This window comes from Cryptomeria japonica, chromosome 8 (genome assembly GCF_030272615.1).
Source record: "Cryptomeria japonica chromosome 8, Sugi_1.0, whole genome shotgun sequence".
Taxonomy (NCBI): domain Eukaryota; kingdom Viridiplantae; phylum Streptophyta; class Pinopsida; order Cupressales; family Cupressaceae; genus Cryptomeria; species Cryptomeria japonica.
In genome coordinates, this window is record NC_081412.1 from 516,798,590 (window position 1) to 516,819,725 (window position 21,136).

At 40.4% G+C, this 21,136-nt stretch overlaps 1 protein-coding gene across 4 annotated transcripts in view; it reads left to right on the plus strand.

The window, feature by feature from the left end:
• The window catches only part of LOC131056077 (pectin acetylesterase 8), a 268,162-nt gene that overhangs the window by 167,355 nt on the left and 79,671 nt on the right, over positions 1-21,136 (plus strand). The window lies entirely within an intron of this gene.

Sequence of the window (21,136 nt, forward strand, 5' to 3'; positions counted from 1 at the left end):
TTTGATTATAATTAGAGGCTTCATTTTAAAAATGCCAACTGTACAAACCCTTAATGAATTCTTATTTATGATCCTTTCCCAACAAAAGGCTTGACCAATAGGTTGAGCAATGCTTGCATGCACCTTTGCATGGATAGGGAAATTTAGAAAGGTGTCTGTTAGGCACTTGATTGCTAGATTGTCTGTGTATTTTTATTTTTCCTTTTCAGGACAACTCAAACCAAAAAAATATGTATAGTGAAACCATTATACAAATTATGAGGGAAGCTCCTTGATACCTAATTAAGCCCTAAAACTACAAACATAAGTTACAAGTATGCACATTATACAAGATTTCAGTGAGGGCTTTTGCATTAAATGCTATGTTGCACCCAGTTTCCAAGATGGGGACTCCACGGAATGGGCACATACATTTTTGGGAGTCCATTTTTAAGGGAATGGCAAGGGATGCATAATAGCATCCCTTGATTTTTTTTGTTTTGAAATCTCTTTGCCAAATATAATCACTATATGAATTTCAACAGTGAACACAAAATAGTGTCTTGCTTTCATAGAATTCTATTATCAAGAATTAATCATTCAACTACTGTTCACACATTCTTGGAAAAGCCACCATGTGATTGATATCCTATTACATGAATTAGTTAAAGAAGTGTTTTATAGCATAAGTACCTTAGAAAATGGCATAGATGAAAACTTCCACGTCTGAAATAGCAGATAGTTACAGTGAGCTGCAGGCATACACAAGGACCATGAGCATTAAATATCTATGTGAACTCTTTCATCAATGCAGAGACTGCTTCTAACTAATGTAACCTCAATTCTGTTGACGTGTCTGAAATCGCATTGTTGCAAACTCCATACGGCCAACACAGAATAGAATAACCAGCTGAGTATCCTATCCTCTCTTGAGATAAGGAAATCCCTAATGCTATTTTCTACGTTTTGATCAAAGGGGACGACCTCAAGGTTTCTTTTGTCAGGTCTTGACTACAGGATTACTCAATGGTTTGATGTGTTTTTGTTGGAAACATAAGGGGACTTACGATTTGCAACAAACTAGTCTGCTGTGATTCTCGAATTACGCAATAAAGAGCAAAAGGAAAGGGTTAGGAGATCTAAAACTAACAACACGGGTATGCGGGTAGACGGATTCAACATAACCAATTCCTGCTTGGCTAGAATAGCTCACAACCTTGCAGGAACGGTGCAATCTTCAAAAGGACTTGGAAGATTTTCAGACTGGAGACGCACGGCTAAGCACCCAATTCTGGCGCAGCTCAGACGGACACCTGCAATTGAACTAAGCACAATTAAAGGCTCAGGTTAACCACACAAAAGGATACACAATCAGTATATCCTCAGTGGTATGAGCCTGAATCTATCAAATACCTGCACACCCAAAATAGAAAGATCTATCTAAAATGCTGAGAGAAACCATGCAAACAGGATGAAAACAAGACAATAAACACCAATTCAATGTCTATATATTGATTTCAGCTGCCTATTACAACAATTTCTGCAATATCTCTATGCTACTGCTAAGAATCTAACCTATTCTAACTCTAAAATCTAACTATCTAACAATCTCTAACTATCTAACCCTTTACAAAAGAAAGGCCTCTGCCTTTTATAGATATTACAATTTTGAATCGAAGCCTAGGATGGACTGCATCCAAGGGTCCTGATCTGCCTTCCAAAAGCTGGCAGCTTTAACCCATGCCTAATCAATTCTCAGTTATCCAACCAGCAACTATCTCAACTACCTGCCACTATTTGGCTTCAATTTGAGTCTATCCAATCTTCTTGGTGGTTGGGAATAGTTATCCACAAAAATATCTTGCGCGGGACCCATAGACAGTTTACAATAAAGCAGTTTTAGTTGTAAAACTGAATTTCTGGATTTAAATCCAGCTGTGCACTTTCTTGAGAATGCATAGACTTGGAGCATTCAGAGTGTTCTTTGGTCTTTGGTCCCGGTGGTGGACTTCATCTTTGTTCAGCGGCACGGTTCCCAATGTTTGGTTGCTCTCGCGCTCCTGCAACGTGTTCGCACATCTTTTTATTTTCTAGTCTTCAGCGCTTGGCTTTGGATTGCGATCCTTCTTCGATTTGCATTTCAGGTCCTTCTCCTGGTTCTCTAATGACGTCCTGCGACCTGCGAACGATCAATTTCATTTCAATAAATCAATTTGAAAAATTAAATAATTTAATTCAACAAACATTAAATTTAATTACGACGTCTGGCTTGAGAAGCTCTTTGTGAGATGTATCTTGAAAATGCTTCTCTTTTCTCTTCAAACGTGAAATCTGATCCTTGGTCTTGATGGTGATTGGGCGTTACTTCTGCGTGATTTTACCTTTGGAGTCTTGGGCATTTTGAATGGGTTTACAGCGTTTTGAAAACTTCTTATAGCGTGATTCTGGAGGTTTGAAGAGCTCCTGGAAATTTTAAAATTCTAACACTCATGCCCTTTCTGGATTTCGGAGCTATGGCCCTATTTTGCAAACTTTAAACTGCGTTTTCTAATCCTAAGGGTGAACTTTGGACCATTGGGTGCCCTTTGCGATTTTGGTGTTTTTACCAGAACTTTGGAGTTTTCGCGATTTTGCCAATTTAAAACAAACTTCGGACCATGAATGCCTTTTGCGATTGGAGACATTTCGGAGGTTGGGGAGTTTTGCAAGTCGAAGGGTAATTTTCAGACCATTTAACGCCTTTCGCAACTTAAAGAAAACTTCAGACCCTTAGCACATTTTTGAAAATCGAAGAAATTTTGGACCATTTAACACTTTTTGCAAATTTTACGAATTTCAGACCATTTGGCATGTTTTGCAAATTTCGGAGTTTCAAGGCGTTTTCGGCGAACTAGAGGCATTTTCAGACCTAAACCACCTTTTTGCAAATTTATACAACTTTGAATTTCGGCCCCAGGGTCCGAAATTGGGAGACTTAAGTGATTTTCGGACCTAAAGGGTCTTTTGGCAACTTTTGAACCTTTTCACATTTTAGCCCCAGGGTTTGAAATTGGAGGGCTTAAGTGAAATTTGGACCTAAACCCACTTTTTGCAACATTCCACATTTTCAACTTTTTGCCCCAGTGTCCGAAATTGGGCATTTTAGCGATTTTAAACGTTTTCCTCAAGAAGTGCGAGCTTGGGCACTTGGGCAAGTTTGTCAAGATCTTGTCGAAGGATCATTTTATGGAATATAACATTTAAGTATAAGAAAGAAGAAAGAAATGTTATATTCCATATATACTTTCAGGATGTTTGAGAGTGGTTTCGGAGCTCCAAGAGTTATATTGCAAATTCTAGTTTTTGGAGGATTCCTCAGTTTTCTAGACTCAGCCAAATTTCAGGATCAGGACATTCCAGACTTAGCCAAATTTCAGGATCAGGACATTCAAGATGACATTCCAGACTCTATCACTCACCAACTTGACCTAACTCAAACCTTCAAGGATGATATTCACTCACCAAGCAAGAAACAATGAGCAACAGGGGCAAAACGAGGCCCTAAGGAAGACTCTCAAAGAAACCCTAATTCTGGGGCCCTATTGACTCACCCTGGCTCAAGCATCGAGGAGTATGACATTGAAATCCAGCCCATGAAGCTAGTACGAGGTCAAGCTTTGACGCACACATCACCCCATAGAGGCCGAATTTGGTTTTAGCGGCACTTGACCCTTCATATCCCCTTCCTCTTCCGCAAAGACAGAAAGGCACAAACCGGGGGGTCCCTGTCCAAGATCGGGATGGGTGTGCGATTTGCACAACAAATTCTTATTTGATCAACCTCATCAAAATCTGCAAGTCAACAATTGAAGGTGTGTTATGTATTTGACTATCAATTTCATGCTGGAAATGGACTAAGTGCAGGGGCCGTAGCCTCAGGAAACTGAAAACTTGATTTTCAGACCTCATTTTCCACCTTATGCACTCCCATGTCCATCCACAGGCTTAGATGACTTAATTAGAAGCAGAAAGGACTTAATCAACTCAGCTCAACCCCTCAATAACCCATGCCAAGCAATAAACTCAGTTGAAGCCCTAAATAACTCACGCTAAGCTCCCCACGTGCCTCTCTATACGGATAGTTGACCCACTAGGAAAATTTAACTCCAGCCAAAACCCTCTGAAAATCACTTGCACGTTGGTTACCTAGTCATAGGAAATGTTTGGAACAATAGACACACAATTTTGATGAAAACCCTAGTTAACATGACCATTTTGGAAGGTACGTCCAGCTAGGATATCATAGAAACACCTGCAAATCACATCAAAATCCCTGCGAACCATCAACAACACAAACATCAATGTGTGTAGTGAAAAAACTTTAACTATTCTCATTTTTTGAATTTTGGGAATCCCTAACTCCATTAAAATCAGTGTGTTTATTGAATGAAAACACCAAGCTAGCTAGGATGGATATTTCACCATTGAAACTAGTGAATATTGATGAGGGTTTTCATACTTGGTCAACTCCTAGATAAAATCTATGTTCACTTCAACATCTCGGTACGTGTGCAACTCTAAATGAATGGGAATGAGAGCCAAAACCCCTTTTATATAGAATTGGAGGGAAAATGGTGAATTTCAAATTTCAAATTAACTCATTTCCCTGAAAAAGGCCCCATTAACAATTTAAAATCAACTTAATTTCCAACTTCCCCTTTTCCCTCGATGTCCAACTTAGGGAATATAACATTACGTAAAATGTTACCTTATAACTTTAGTACAAATATTCAAATAATTCTAACCACTTTGTGGAAAGCCTTGTCAAGGCACTAGGAATAGAAATCGATCATGCTGAGACAAAATTGAAGCTAAAGAATATTGCCAAGTGTTAAAACAAGCGTTTACTATAAATCAGTGTTACAAGACTTAGACTTGACAAGCACTTTTTGACTTGGAATCGAGCTCAACACCCAAATTCAAAGAAAAATCGACATATTGAAAAACCCAAGAAGTTCAGAGATTTATAAGGATTTAAAACTTGTTTCATACACCCTTTAATAAATAAACCCTAAAGATGCAATTGTTAATGCATGATAGCTTCGTTAAGATAAATGATTGAATGAGAGATAAATGAAGTCTCTCATTCAATCATTTATCATATCGATAAACCATCAACGAAAAACATCAAGCTATTATTCATCTGATAATCATTCCTATCTATATCGAATCTACTTAGTAAATGAATATCGATGATCTCTAATGGTTATTCGGGTTAACTATGTATTCCGATTTACATCAGATATGTTGCTTGAAATAAACAAATGATTATCAAGTGCTCTCGGGTGGCAAAGTGTGCACTGCTTGGGATGTATAACCGTTAGTCAGTGATCGGTGTCAATTAACATAGACACTGATTCCCATTGGTTAATATACCACACCAACCCCATTGTAAATACCGTTTAACATATACACAATGTTACGTGAACCCCGATTAGTATTGGGCTGGTAATAAGTTAAACACTGGTTGATAATACATGCCAAGGGGTGTGATCAAGTAGTGTCTTGATCGGTTATGTCCATAAGACATGACCGGTCAAGGCACTGCTTGATCCTCCCTCTTGCATATATCATTTGATATTTGTGAAGAGGATATTGAAATCGAAAATACTCCTCTCACCTGTCAAATAAAGAAGATAGTCAGATTCATAATAGAGGGAGAAAATTTCATAGATATAGAGAATACATTAAGAATACATCTTGCATATTGAATTGTAAATTGAACAATCATTTATATGGTATCAGAGCCAAGTTAAATCGAACCTGAGGCTGTTCAATTTTATGTAAAATTCAAATCAAGCATATATTCAACATCACAATCCTATCAATGGCTAGTGCTATTAGATTTGAAGAGAGACTAGGAGGAAGTGATGACTTCCCCGCATGGAAATTCAGAATTCAAATGATTCTAAAGGAAAATAAAGTCGAATCATTTGTAAAGACTGAAACTGAAGAACTTGAGACTGAACCTGACAAAGCAATTTGGAGAGAAGGAAATGATAAGGCTATCAAAATCATAGTTGATGGGGTAAGGAACAACATTATGCCCATTATAAGGAAACATGAAACAATCTTCAACATGTTCAAAGCACTTGAAGATGCTTTTGAGGTATCTAATGCCAGTAGAACCTTGGCTCTAAAAAGAGAAATAAATCACATAGCCATGATGAAAGGAGAATCAGTCAATGCCTACTTCATGCGAATATCTGCCCTAAGGGATGATCTGGCAACCCTTGGATATGAGATCCAAAGCAAAGAATTAACCTTCATTGCTCTAGATGGGTTGCCTAGCATATGGGAAACATTCATCCAAGGCATCAGTGCAAGGGATAACTCCCCAAAATTCGATAGGCTAAAGGCTGACTATCTCAAAGAGGAATCAAGGCAAAATAATAAAGGGATCAAACAAAAGAATATAGATGAAGACCTTCAAGTTCTAAATGCGAACTCAAACAAGAAAGGCAAACAACAGCAATTAAGGAAGAGAAAAGGTCTTCACGGCAAGAACTTCTTCAAGAAGTACCTCCCTCAGATTCAGTGTTACAGATGTGACAAATTTGGGCACTATGTTGCCAAATGTCCAGAAAGAGCTAAACAAGCCACATTTGCCAAAACAGGAAAATCCAAAAGGGAAGAGGACTCCAAGAAGTATGTATTCTATTCAACACTCACAAATCAAGCATCAAACAAAGTAAACTCCTGGGTGATCGACGGTGGCTCATCCAGACACATCACAAGATTCAGAGAAGTACTAGACTCCATGAAAGAGGAGAATGATGAGGAAGTAACTATCGAAGATGATTCTACACACCCTGTCAAAGGAGTTGGAACCTGCACCATCAAACTAAAGTCGGGTGTATCGTTACAACTTAGAGGAGTGCCATTGTTCCAGGCATCAAGAGAATCTAGTCTCAATATCAGCACTGGAGGACAATGGATACAGAGTAACCTTCATGGACAACAAAGTATTGGCTTGGCCAAAGAACTCATCCATGAAGAAAGCTAAAACAATTGGTCAAAGACAAGGCTATTTGTATGAGCTATGTACAGAGCCCAACTTAGCCCTAATTCATGAGACTACAGATACCAACGAAATTTGGCATAGAAGACTAGGCCACCTAAATTTTAGAGCTTTATCATCAATGGGAGACCTTGTCACAGGTCTATTTAAGTTAAAGCAATATCATTCAGGGGCATGCACAGGATGTGCCCTAGGTAAAAATACTAAGGGTGTTTTTCAGAATAGTACTAGGAAAACAAGTAAACTTTTAGAGTTAGCTCATTCTGATGTATGCGGACCTATGTCTGTACCTTCATTGGGGGGATTTCTGTATTATGTAATAGTTGTTGATGACTACTCTAGGAAAACTTGGATCTTCTTTTTGAAATGTAAAGAATCAGAAGAGATGCTTAATAAGTTTAAAGAATTCAAATCACTAACAGAGAACTACTCAAGAAATAAAATTAAAACCCTAAGAACTGACAATAGGGGGGAATACACATCAAAATTATTTAAAGAATTTTGTAAAAATTCAGGGATTAAAAGGGAGTTAACAATACCTTATAACCCTCAACAAAATGGGATAGCTGAAAGGAAAAAATAGGACAATCATTGAAGTTGCCAAAGCTATGATTCTTGATCAGAATCTAAATATCAATCTTTGGGCAGAAGCAACTAGCACTGTTGTATATGTTCAAAACTGATGTCCCCACTCTCATCTTGAAGATAAGACTCCTGAGGAAGTCTTTACTAAATCAAAACCTGATATTAGCCACCTTAGGATATTTGGATGCCTTGTCTATATTCATGTACCTAAGGAGAAAAGATTAAAATTAGAGCCTTCTGGAAAAAGGGGAATCTTTGTAGGATATAGTGAAACTTGCAAGGCTTACAGGATCTATATACCTGGTCAAAAGAATATTGAACTAAGCAGGGATGTGATCTTTGAAGAAGACTTAGCTTTCAAAAGAGCCCAAAGCTCTCTAGACCTTGAAGTCTATATCCCCACCCCCAGCATAGATAGAGATCCTACTCTTGAGCTTCAGAGGGAAAATCCTGAGGAAACTATAAGTGAAACTCAAAGTCCACCTAGAGAAAATCTCAAGAAAAGACCACTCTGGGCCACCAAAACTGTAGCAGAAGCTCAGAAGTTTGTTTCTCCTTCAGGAACCTTCAAGGAAAGCAAAAGGCGTAACAAATTCACTAGCTATGTTGCCCTTATGAACGATCTCTCCAAAGCCGAACCAAACAATGTATCAGAGGTTCTTGAACATCAAGTATGGAAGGATGCCATGTCTAAAGAGTATTAGTCCATTATGAAAAATGATGTTTGGGAGATTGTTCCTAGGCCAACTAAGAAATTTGTTGTTTCATCTAAATGGCTTTTTAAGATCAAACATGTTGCAGACGGTAGTATTGAATAACACAAGGCTAGATTTGTAGCTAGAGGTTTCTATCAAAGGGAAGGAATAGATTATGAAGAAACTTTTGCACCTGTTGCCAGATATACATCAGTAAGAGCTGTACTATCCATTGCAGCAGGTAAGGGGTGGAAAGTACACCAGATGGATGTTAAGACAACATTTCTAAATGGTGAGATCTCATAAGAAGTCTACCTAGATCAACCTGAAGGGTTTGAAATTTATGATGCAGAGTCTCATGTGTGCAGACTCAAGAAAGCTCTCTATGGGCTTAAACAGGCTCCCAGGGCCTAGTATGAAAGAATTGACACCTATCTCTCAGGACTAGGCTTCTCTAAAATGATGCAGATCCTAATCTCTATTACAAAAGAAATTAAGGTAATATGCTAATGTTGATTTTATATATTGATGACTTATTAATCACAAGAAATGATTATCTTATAGATCAATGCAAGAAATATCTATCCAAAGAGTTTGATATGAAGGACTTAGGCTCCTTCATTACTTCCTAGGATTGGAAGTATGGCAGAATTCTGACAACATTATACTAAACCAAGGAAAGTATACCTTGGATATATTGAAGAGATTCAGAATGCTAAACTGTAGGCCCACGACCTCTCCTATGGAAACCAATTTACATAAACTTAAAGAAGCAGCAGCAGTCACAACCCATTGACTCTACTCAATACAGACAGATGATTGGGTCCTTGATGTACCTGGTGAATACAAGTCCAGATATCTGTTATACAGTTAATGCCTTAAGCCAGTTCATGTGTGAACCTAAGGAGATACACCTGGTTGCAGTAAATCACATCATGAGATACCTACAAGGTACACTAAACCTTGGTCTCAAATATGAGAAAGTTGACATTAACCTACATGGATTTATAGATTCAGATTGGGCTGGAAGTGTAGCTGATAGGAAAAGCACCTTAGGGTGTTGCTTCAGTCTGGGTTCAGCCATGATATCTTGGATCAGCAGGAAACAGTGCTCTGTAGCTCAAAGCTCCACCGAGGCAGAATACATTGCAGCTTCTATGGCTGCTCGTGAGACAATATGGCTGAGAAAGTTGCTTGTGGGGTTGTTTGGAGAACCTATGAAACCCACTATTATACACTGTGACAATCAAAGCTGCGTAAAATTTCCAGTTAACCCAGTGTTCCATGACAAATCCAAGCATATTGAGATGCCATACCACTATGTGCGAGATATGGTAGACATATATGTAATTCAATTAGAATATGTTTGTACATGAGATCAAACGGCAGATATTTTGACCAAACCTCCTTCCAAGGTGAAGGTTGATCACTTCAGAAAAGGTTTAGGTATGATAGAAAGGTAATTTGCTTTGTAATCTGTATTTACATATCAATAAGATGTTTAATGTGTAAACTTCTTTGTCATGATAGGACACTTTGGATTTTTATCCCTTGAGTTCATATCTAAGAGGTGACGATCTCTGAAGATAATGAACACTTTTATTGAGACATTATAAGGTGACGATCTTATAATGTCCAAACCAATTATCATGTCGGATCTCTAGTGTGTCATGGATGAGCCATGATTGTGTTGTGGTAAAACATTTATATGAGATGTTAGTGCACCTACCACAACTTGGATAAAGATGAGAATTGAATATTTTCTCATATGATTTACATCGGATATGTTCCATGAAATAAACAAATGATTATCAAGTGCTTTCGGGTGGCAAAGTATGCACCACTTGGGATGTATAACCGTTAGTTAGTGATCGGTGTCAATTAACATAGACATTGATTCCCTTCGGTTAATATACCACGCCAACCCCATCGTAAATATCGTTTAACATATACACAATGTTACATGAACCCCGATTAGTATCGGGCTGGTAATAAGTTAAACACCGGTTGATAATACATGCCAAGGGGTGCAATCAAGTAGTGTCTTGATCGGTCATGTCCATAAGACATGACCGGTCAAGGCACTGCTTGATCCTCCCTCTTGCATATATATATCATTTGATATTTGTGAAGAGGATATCGAAATCGAAAATACTCCTCTCACCTGTCAAATAAAGAAGATAGTCAGATTCATAATAGAGAAGAAAATTTCATAGATATAGAGAATACATTAAGAATACATCTTGCATATTGAATTGTAAATTGAACAATCATTTATAGCAATAAACTCATGAACTAGAAGCTACTTTGATCACATACACAAGTAGGCATCGATCACATAAGTATAAATCCAAATTTTAGCTGAAGGACATAACACATTTAAATATATAAATAGTGTTAGATGTTTACAAAATTCGTGGAATATGAAATCCATGTCATCAAAACAATATGTAAACTAAAAATATATAAGTCTGTGGCTTAGAAGAGCCTACATTACTCATCCCAACAACACGACAAGTTATGCGTTGGCATCTAAGATAGGTCCTAGATATAGATGTAGGCATGATATTTTCCTGTGTCTCAGTGACTAGTGTGTATATTCAAGTGAGGAATTTATTATCAAAGTTTTCCTAAAGCCTTCAAGGCTGCATGTTTTGTTGTCAAGCTCATTAACAAAGATGAACAGCTAAGTAAAAAGATAAATGGCTACGTTCTAGTTTGATCTTAGCTAGGATACTAATAGATGGGATATTTGTGTGAGTTGTTTGTGTAGGACACGGTGATACTTTTTTGCATTATGAAAATGACATTTATTGCCAACTATGACTTAACTTGTAATTAGCAGTACAATGATTGTAGCATGCCAACTTTGCCTATGGCAATCCTTGTATACTAAACAAGTTTTCCAATGTATGAAACAAGATAATCATTGATTGTGGCTTTGATTGTGAAAGTGTAGAGATTTGCAATAAGGGATATTTATTTGTAGATTTTATGATTATGATTCATCATTTGCCTATTACTTGCTTAGGTTTATAGTTTGATGGGGGTTTGGGGGCAACACCCTAATGGTGTCAAGGGGTAGTGCCTCTCATATGGATTTGGGGGCAATACCCCCAATGGGGTCAAAGGGCAGTGCCCCCTACAGTAGTTTGGGGGTAGCTGCCCTTGGGGGATTGAGGGGCAGCCCAAATGAAGACCTTCAAAACCACATAGAATTTCATGGTGCACACCATTTTCATATTTTTTTGTAAATCCTAGATGGGTATGTCATAAACCAAACAAGTATTGAAAGTTTGTAAGTTTTTTTATAGAAAAAGTAACCAATGTTAGATTAACGCTTTACAATTTTTTTTTTCCTCCAATCCTAGCCGAGTTTGGATTGTAAGACTTACCAGGTTCGGCAAGTCAAGAAGACTTTGCGAGTGTCCAAGACTTGCTTGGGACACAAGTCTCGAGTTCCCAAGACTCATATGGCTTGGATCGCCTTGGGACTCATTGAGTTTGGGCGAGTCCAAGCTAGTCCTTTAACTATGCTATAAATAGTAGTGTTACACTAACATAGAAACATGACTCGAGCTCAGTACCGACTCAGCAAGAGTGACTCTACTCATGATTCGGGACTTGGCAAAAAAACTTGACAGACTCGGTAGGACTCGACAAAGTAAAAAACCCAAGAAATTTAGAGATTTTTAAGGATTTAAAACTGTTTCATGCACCCTTTATTAAATAAACCTTAAAGACACAATAACACCATCAAATAGAAGCTAATTTGATCACATACACAAGTATACTTCGATCACATAAGTATAAATGCAAATTTTAGCTGAAGGAAATGGCAAACAGAGATATTTAAATATTGTCAAATGTATATAAAACTCATGGAATATGAAATCCATGACAACAAATGTTCCAAACAAATATGAAAACAATAACTACAAGTCTATGCCTCAAAGGAGCCTGCATGCCTCCTATGAAGGCGTCTAAGGTAGGTCCTGGATGATTCAACAACCATAGTTTCTGCCTATGACTCCATGCCACCCTCACCGACATCAGTTGTGCATGTGTCTGCTCATGCTCGACCCTCCTCTGCCATGGCTATAGTCTCAGCCTCTCTATCTGCCTGGTCGACCCAATCAAGGTCCTTGTCACTAAATATAGGATTCATAGCCTCAATGATCCACTCAGATTCTAGATTAACCTCCTGTAGCATGATTGGGGTGGTGTTGTGCATTGCGCACGCTCCCTGTCGCCGACAGGGTCCCCCTTTCTTGTTTTGAGTTTTTTGATCGTTATCCCGAGGATCCAAGCAGAGTTTCTCGTGTCTCTTCGAGCGAGTTCGTGATCAGTCCATAAGCTGATCGACGTTGGAATAATGAATCAATGAGTCCTCCTGACTGATCTGGCTCTCGGGCGAGAATGCCTGAAGTTTGTTCCAAAATTTCAAAGTTTAACATGATGCATCTCCTTTTCGGACCCCACGTCCGAACTTTGTCCAAAGTGAAAGTCTAAACATAATGTAAACACTTTTCGGACCCCAGGTCCGAACTTTTACGAAAGTAAAAGTTTTAAAACATGAAGGCAAGTTTAAACCGAATGCGCTCCTTTTTGGACCTTAGGTCCGAACTTGGCGAAAGTCAAATTAAGGTAAAAAAACGTTATGCGCTCCTTTTTTGGACTTAAGCGTCCGAAATTTCGAAATTCAAAATTTAAAAACATAAGGTGGCAATCACTTTCGGACCCCAAGTCCGAAATTTCCAAATTCAAGTTATGAAATAACACTGTGCGAACACATTTCGGACCCTGAGGTCCGAACTTCAACAAAAGTGTTAAGTTTTAAAAACATCACGTGATCATTTCGGACCCTGAGGTCCGAACTTCAACAAAAGTGTTAAGTTTAAAAAACATCACGCGATCCACTTCGGACCCTAAGCTCCGAAGTAACACAAAGGCAAAGTTTTAAAAACATCACGCGATCATTTCGGACCCTGAGGTCCGAACTTCAACAAAAGTGTTAAGTTTAAAAAACATCACGCGATCCACTTCGGACCCTAAGCTCCGAACTAACACAAAAGTCAAGTTTTAAAAACATCACGCGATCATTTCGGACCCTGAGGTCCGAACTTCAACAAAAGTCAAGTTGAAGTTAAAACATAGTGCGAATATCGTTTTCGGACCCTAAGCCCCGAACATAGTGCGAATATCGTTTTCAGACCCCCACGTCCGAAATGGCAAAGTGAAAGTTTAAAAACAAGACATAGTGCGAATATCGTTTTCAGACCCCCACGTCCGAAATGGCAAAGTGAAAGTTTAAAAACAAAACATAGTGCGAATATCGTTTCAGACCCCCACGTCCGAAATGGCAAAGTGAAAGTTTAAAAACAAAACATAGTGCGAATATCGTTTTCGGACCCTAAGCGTCCGAAATTTCGAAAGTCAAGTTGAAGTTAAAACATAGTGCGATTATCGTTTTCGGACCCTAAGCCCCGAACGTCGGCGAAAGTCGAGTAAAATAACACTGTGCGATCGCATTTCGGACCCCAGGTCCGAACTTCGGCGGAGATGGAAGTTGAAAGCAACGCGATCATTTTGGACCCCAGGTCCGAACTTTTACGAAAGTAAAAGTTTTAAAAAACGAAGGCGAAGTTAAAAACCAATGCGATCATCTCTTCCGACTTAAACTCCGAAGTTCTAAAACGCAGAAAGCGAAGTCCTAAAGAAGCAAAGTTTTAACGCAGAAGGCACAGTTTGTAACACGGAGGCCAGGGCGAGCAAAAACGCAGAAAGCGAAGTCCTAAAAAAGCAAAGTTTTAACGCAGAAGGCACAGTTTGTAACGCAAGAGCCAAAGCTTCAACAAAGGCACAGTTTTAACGCAAAATCTACTATTCAGCGCAAACCACACCCTTTACCCCAGGTCCGAAGTCCGCGAAGGTTAAATCCGAAGCCTCCAATTTTGTCAAAATTCAAATCAAGAAATAATGCAATTCAAAGTCTGAAAGAGCTCTCAAATCCGAAAAAGCAAGGAGGTAAGACGCCGCATTATCCCCCCATCAACCATTTAAAATTCAGATTGCTAGGCACAGAACCATGTGAAATTGATAAATCCTCTTTCATCCTCCAAACCGCGAAAATTTAAATAGGAGGGATAACCGTTGGGATTCAAATTTTGCAGGATCGTTCGTTCGCCTCGCGCAACAAGGTCGGGTAATCACTCATCATTCGCTCCAATCAGGTAAGTACGCTTTATCGCGTATGGTCATTTAAAATATGTGAATCAAATAGGCAAATACGCAAAATTTGAAATTCTTGAAGTCTGCATCGCCGTTATTCGAACATCCGAAATTTAGGATTCATCCCCAAGGTTTAGCCAGAAGCTGCATCTCTTTTCAAATTCAAACTTCTCATATTTTGCCTCTGTTGAAAATTAATCCAAAAAATTCGAAAATGAGATTGCATAGTCATAAATCTTCAGGAATATGATGCTCAAATTGTTAGCCAAAATGATATTTAAACTAATCCCGGTCTGTTGAAGCACTTCTGTTATTATCTAACCCGCATTATCGTTCTTGTATCACCTTGTAATCCGTGTCTGGCTGTGCAGGATAAATGCCTAAATCGGCGGCAGAATCATCAAAAACACCCGCTGCAGTCGAAACCTCACGAGCATCCAAATCAGACATCCCGCGGAAAGTTGAAAGAATGAAGTATCAGTATCAGAGGGGAGGATTAAGGGAGTCAAAGGTCCAGAGCGTCTGGGACAACATTGGTGACACCGACCTTGGCCACATTGATATTCAGGATTTCAGGGATCGGGTCTTCTCGCCCAACGCATATGGCAGGCCTAGGCAAATGGTGGAAAGTGGCATCGCCCAAGCAGCAGGTTTTCCTCCAGCAATCCAGAACTATGAATTAGTAGTGGAGGCTGCTCGGCATTACAAACCAAAGTCCAGATTGGTGCTTCTGGAAGATATAACTATCGCCGACTTCTCCCCTGAGGCTATTGGTGATGCATTTGATATCCCCTTTCCAAATAATCCCATAGCTACAACAATGGACGAGGCACAAGGGGCATATGATATGAACCCGGCCCGATGCAGGGCATTGATTAACGAATAATGGTTCAAGGAGAAAAGGCCTTCAAGCACCAGGATTGTGAAAAAGACCCCCAGGAGTGACTTTCATAATGAACATGGGGACATGGTCACCTTACTTAGCCGAGTCATGGGACTTCCTAAGTCCAACTACTTTGAAGAATGGATGTTCTATTTTACAGAACAGGTCTTTGCCGGAAAGTCTAAGTTTGACTGGGCCTAGATCATAAGTGATAACATCCACGCTCAGCTAATTGAACTCGAGACAAAGAAGTATTTCACCATGACCTCCTATTTGGTCTATATGTTCGCAAAGAACCAGCCACTGCCAGGATTAATAATGAAAGGTGAGATCGGGAATGGGCCTGGTCAGGTAAAGGTTTATGACTGCTACCCGCAGCTGCACTACCAGGATATAGCTCAAAGGGAAAAGAGCAGCCCGGCTTACGCGGTTGGTCAGTACGAACGCGTCAACGACGCTTTCACAATGCGCCTAGTCAGGCTAATGCAGGGAGGGTTACACATAAGGCTCTCGGAGCAAGCTACCATTTTAGTGCAGAGGTATGGGGCCTGGTTCATTCAGTTCCCAAGGTTCTCCTACATCCGAATAGCTGGTTTCGAAGGTGCCCCCCTTCGACTTCCGCAGTACCCGACCGATAAGGTAGTCCTCATGGAGGTGGCAAGACAATCACGCCCTTCCGGCATATTATTACGAGAGAGCAAGCAGGTTGGATTCGCATTTCCAATGATCATAGGCAGCCATGATGTCCAATTGAGAACCCCCACCCTAGCAGAGGAGTCCCTTGCAGAGCTGGCCTCTTATGGCCTACAGGAACATTTCCCAAGGAAATGTTTTGATCATGACAATTTGGCGAAGAGAGCTTATGGTAGGCGCTACAGAGCAAAGGAGTCAATTGAAGATTATTGGAAAAATTGCTCCGATGACTACGAAGTCAGGCGACGGGAATATTCTAGATTGAGTGTGCAGCAAATGCGACTCTTTGAGTACCGTCAGGTCCCGGATCAGCTCACAGACTCGGGGAACTGTCTCCAAGTCCGAGAATTCGAAGCAGTAAGGCATCTCTTGCCAGGCGTCGATTGGTCTCAAGACCCAATCACGGATTTCGAAGCAGTCATGGCAGCCCCGGCAAGATACACAGATCAATGGTTACATCACCAGATCGAGAGGCTAGTCCATGAGGGTGTCCAGTTTACTTACCATCTGATGGGCAGTTTCGACTCTCAGTCTTCCGAAGACGAAAGGACATCAGCTGAGAAACCAGAGAAAAGAAAGAAAGCTAAGGCTTGCAGAGGAACTCGGACGTCCAAAAGAACAAGAAGGGAGAAGATTCCCATAAGAAGGCCAGAGACCACTTCATCTTCAAAGGACCCCAGTTCGTCTGACGACGCCATAGATTTGGATTGCATACCTGCTCCGCCTTCCCAGAGCGACATAGAGGCATTCCAAGCCAATGATCCTCCTGCTCCAGATATGCCGGACACCGAGCAAAAGGGCCCCAATCTGACTAAGCCGGGTGACCAAATAGAGGAAGGAAAAATCCCATCCACCCAGGGGATCGAAGTGCATGAACCTACCCAGCAGAGCCGCCACGAATTGCTACTCCTCCATGCAGCCAAGGACGACTCAACTGTCGAAGGGGAACAAAGAACAGACGAGATCCATGAGCTCGAGGGAACCAAGGAGCCACCGTCACAGGAAGATGTCAGACAATTATTCAGTGAGATAGGGGAGAACTCAGATGCAAACAAGGAGCTTCCTCCTTCTTTCACCCCTCCGATGGCGGGACAGCTGCTAATTTGTGATCAGCCGGTTGAAAGCATGGGAGAACAAGGTGCTAACTTAACCCTATCCTCAACCCAGACAGTGCCTCAAGAGTGGCTGATCGCCAGAGCTCAGCGCAGGGCCGCCACCAAGGCACCCATCGATCTAGAGGACATCTTCTCACAAATGGATCAAGCAAAAGCGAAAGGGAAGAAGAAACCAAGAACATATTCTAAGGTAACCAGGGATGAGCAAAGGAACCACACTCTTCATATTGCCACCCCGCCCGCGAACAAGCCAGTAGATCAAATAACACTGGCAGATTATAGCATCACGACTGTCTCCATCGGATGAGCTACAAAAGAGCAAGAAAAGGAGGAATTTAAGGACTCAGTGCAGAACATACTTAGACAGCTCGAGGAAATCATTGTCGAAAAGGATATGTATCGGGCCCGTGCTGAACAAGCCGAGGGATACATCGATAAGCTCCTGCGGCCATTACACAACCCCTCTGAATCCCATATTCCCCCAATGGCATTGGCGCAAAGGACCACAACTGAATTTGAAGGAATTCGGGATACCGCAAAGGCCGTCAAGGAATGGGTGCAGGACATCAAGAAAAAGGGAGAACAGATCCTCAAAGAAGTAAAGGAAATGGCTCTCCATCGAGAACTCACTCTAGTCAGGCTGTTGGAAGTAAAGAGGGAATCCCTTCACATGCATGAAGTAGTGGCCTCTACCCTTCCCCTCCTAAGAGCTCTTTTCTGGACACATACACAGATTCCCACACTGCCTGACATCCTAGATCCCCATAGCATCACTGTTCTCAAGGAATGGTACTGGACCGTCACCATGAAGAACGACGCCCAGGAAATTATTGACAAAGAAAATGACGCATGTGAGGCAATTCTGGGGAACATGCAAGAACTAGGCAAGACCATCCTCCGATCAATGGTTTCGAGGTGGATAAATGACCTATCCGACAGTGTAATCCGGCCGGATTGGGAGGAATGGTTGGGAGCAGATAAGGTTTCTTATTCCATTGAAGACTTGAGTTTTGCTGGTCAGTTCCATTCAGACATATTGTGCTTCGAGCGTAATCGCTCCAGCTGGAAGGACGGTTTAAGGCACGTGGACCAGTATCTCGAAGGCATGCAGTACAAAATTCGCCACCCTCCCATGCCACCTTTTAGTCCCCTCTTCCAATTATGTATCAAGTTTCAGGAATATGTCCGCAAGGAACGAGCAGCAGGTCATGATTTATGGCGAGAATACCTGCATGGCGAAGACCAGTTTCTACAGAAAGAATGTGAAACCAGAATAGAGAAAGTAGTTTCTCAAAAATGCCTTTTTCCCTCCAAGTCTTAAAAGGTGCACTTTTGTCCCAAAAAGGTGACAGTTGACTTCTGGTCAACATATTGTAAAAGTTTTTGTACACCTCCTTTTTTGGATTATTTCAAAAGTTGTAATTATCCTTTGGTAGTTATTGCTCCCTTTTGCGGTGGTTGTTGATATTTACCCCTTATTTATGGGTGTGGGTCCCCCTTTTTGTAAGGATGAATCTGGGCCACTTGTCTAGATTAGATCTTGGCCATTCATCCATTTTTGGAAACCTATTTAAGGGGACTGGTTTTCCCTCATTTGGGAGGAAGTTCTTGAATTGTTGCGAAAGCTCTGAAGGAATTTTGCAGGAATTAATACAATGGATTAAAATTACCTTCAAGTTTCCTTGTGAGTGCATGGTCTCCTTCTTCATTTAAATTAGAAAGCTTTTAATTATGTCTATTCATTTTGCACAGCAGTTCTTACCAAGCATCTGATAGAACCTTCACAGTCCATACCATTAGAGGATAGCTGATTGCTTTTTTCCTTTCTGCATGGTTAATCTGGGCTATTTTATGATTCAGTTCGATTATCAAATATATACATATCATGAATGTAGAAGTTCTAATATTGTATTTGGTAATATGAAAATCTGGTTTCTCCTTTGAAGATTGCACTAAGTTTATGCAAACATTGTGTCTGAATGACTGATGATGCTTAATTTGGTTTCCTGGAGGTGTCTGTCTGCTTGAGTGAACCTGCTGTCCTAGTTAACATTTACAGTTCTCTTTCTCCCTACCCTTCCTTTCTTTCCTCCCAATTTTATCCCGCTTTTTAGAAATCTGCAGTCCTGCTAAATCAGCTTCAAATTAACCAACACCACCTGAAAGAAAACCGTAAAAGGTCCCCGGGAATTTATACATGGAATTGCCAATCAAACGTAAGTCCCCTTGTGTTTCCAGCATAAACACATAAAGCCACTGAGAGATCCCGCAGTCAAGACCTGACAAAAGAAACCTTGAGGTTATCCCCATTGATCAAAACGTAGAAAATAGCACTAGGGATTCCCTTATTTCAAGAGAGGGTAGGATACTCAGTGAGTTTATTCTATTCTGCGTTGGCCGTATGGAGTTTGCAGCGATGCGATTTCATCCACGTCAACAGGTGGAGTTATGGTCCAAATTTGTCTCCATATTTGACGAAGGTTGTAATGAACAAAGACTAGATCATTCAACCTCTCCACAGATAGTCTATTGCGCCTCTTGGGGTGTATGTGCTCAAACATACTCCGATTGTGCTCATAACCGGAAGCACTGCATGGTTGACTCAAAATGCGAATGGCTATTTGTTGTGACCTATTTCACACATTGCCCCATCATAGATGGGGACCCCCTGTTTTCGCTTTTTAGGGTTTTGTCCTAACTCTGCAGTTTCATAAGCTCATTTTTGAGAGTTTTTGAGTTAGAATTTCTGAGGTCATCCCGAGCCAAGTTGAGAAATCATGTAAGAGTGTTGTCAAAGTGCTTAGAAGGTCTGAAGGACGAGAATCACAATTGCTTTGGGTCATTTCTGACAACTTTCTATTTTTAGGAGTTTCTGTTTTTTTTGCTTTTTTGCTTTTTTTTGCTTTTTTATTGAAAGTGGCATATGGGTTTTGTTCCTCAGGTCATTTCATCTTTGGCTAGGTTGTCGGAATTTAAAAGTCTTGTCTCTAGGTATAAAAAGTAGGGCTTCAAAATTTTTGCTTTTTTCCGAGATTAGGGTTTTGTTGTGTAGGTCATATCAGTCTTGCCCATGTCTTTAGATTCAAGAAAATTTGCCTCCAAGTGCAAAAAGCATGGCTTTTCTTTTTCTACTTTTTTTTTGGAATTAGGGTTTTGATCCTCAAGCCATATTACTGCTACCCATGTTCTCAAAATTTGAAAATTTGATCTCTAAGGGTAAAAAGCAGATGGAAACCCTAATCAGGGTTTTGTTCTAGAAGATTAGCCATATGATCAGTACCAATGTCCTCAGATTTGGAAAATCATGTCTTTTAAGTGCAAAAAGCAAGGTGGAACCCCTAATTAGGGTTTTTGTTCCAGATGATCCAGATATGAACATGGCAAGTCAGAGATGGACATGACAATTCGGATGAAGATGTTTGGAAGAAAAAGTGACATAAAGATGAAAATTCAAGTTTGACAAGCTAAGCAAGGAAAGGAATGGTAGACAAAGTATGAAGTCCGCCTAAGCATACATGGCAGGACATCTTTCAAGTCTGCCCAAGCCAAGAATGGAAGCATGAACATGGCACAAGCACTATGAAGTCCGCCCACGTCAAGACACTCTCAAAGTTCGCCTATGCATAGATACAAGTTGGAAAACAATTGGCAAACTTCTACCTTAGGTCAACTAACCCATGGCAAGAGTTAACTAAACTCTGACCTGCAGTTACCTTGATGAACATCAGCTAAGGAAATCTAAATGGCACATGAGACACATGGAGTCCACCTTGAAGATTCTCCAAGCACATGCCAATTCTGCCCTTGGAAAAGCATAGTCAAAGTCCGACCTTGGTAGATTGGTTGGCAAAGTTCGCCAAGACATAAGCAAGAATGTCCAACGCAACTTGTCCAA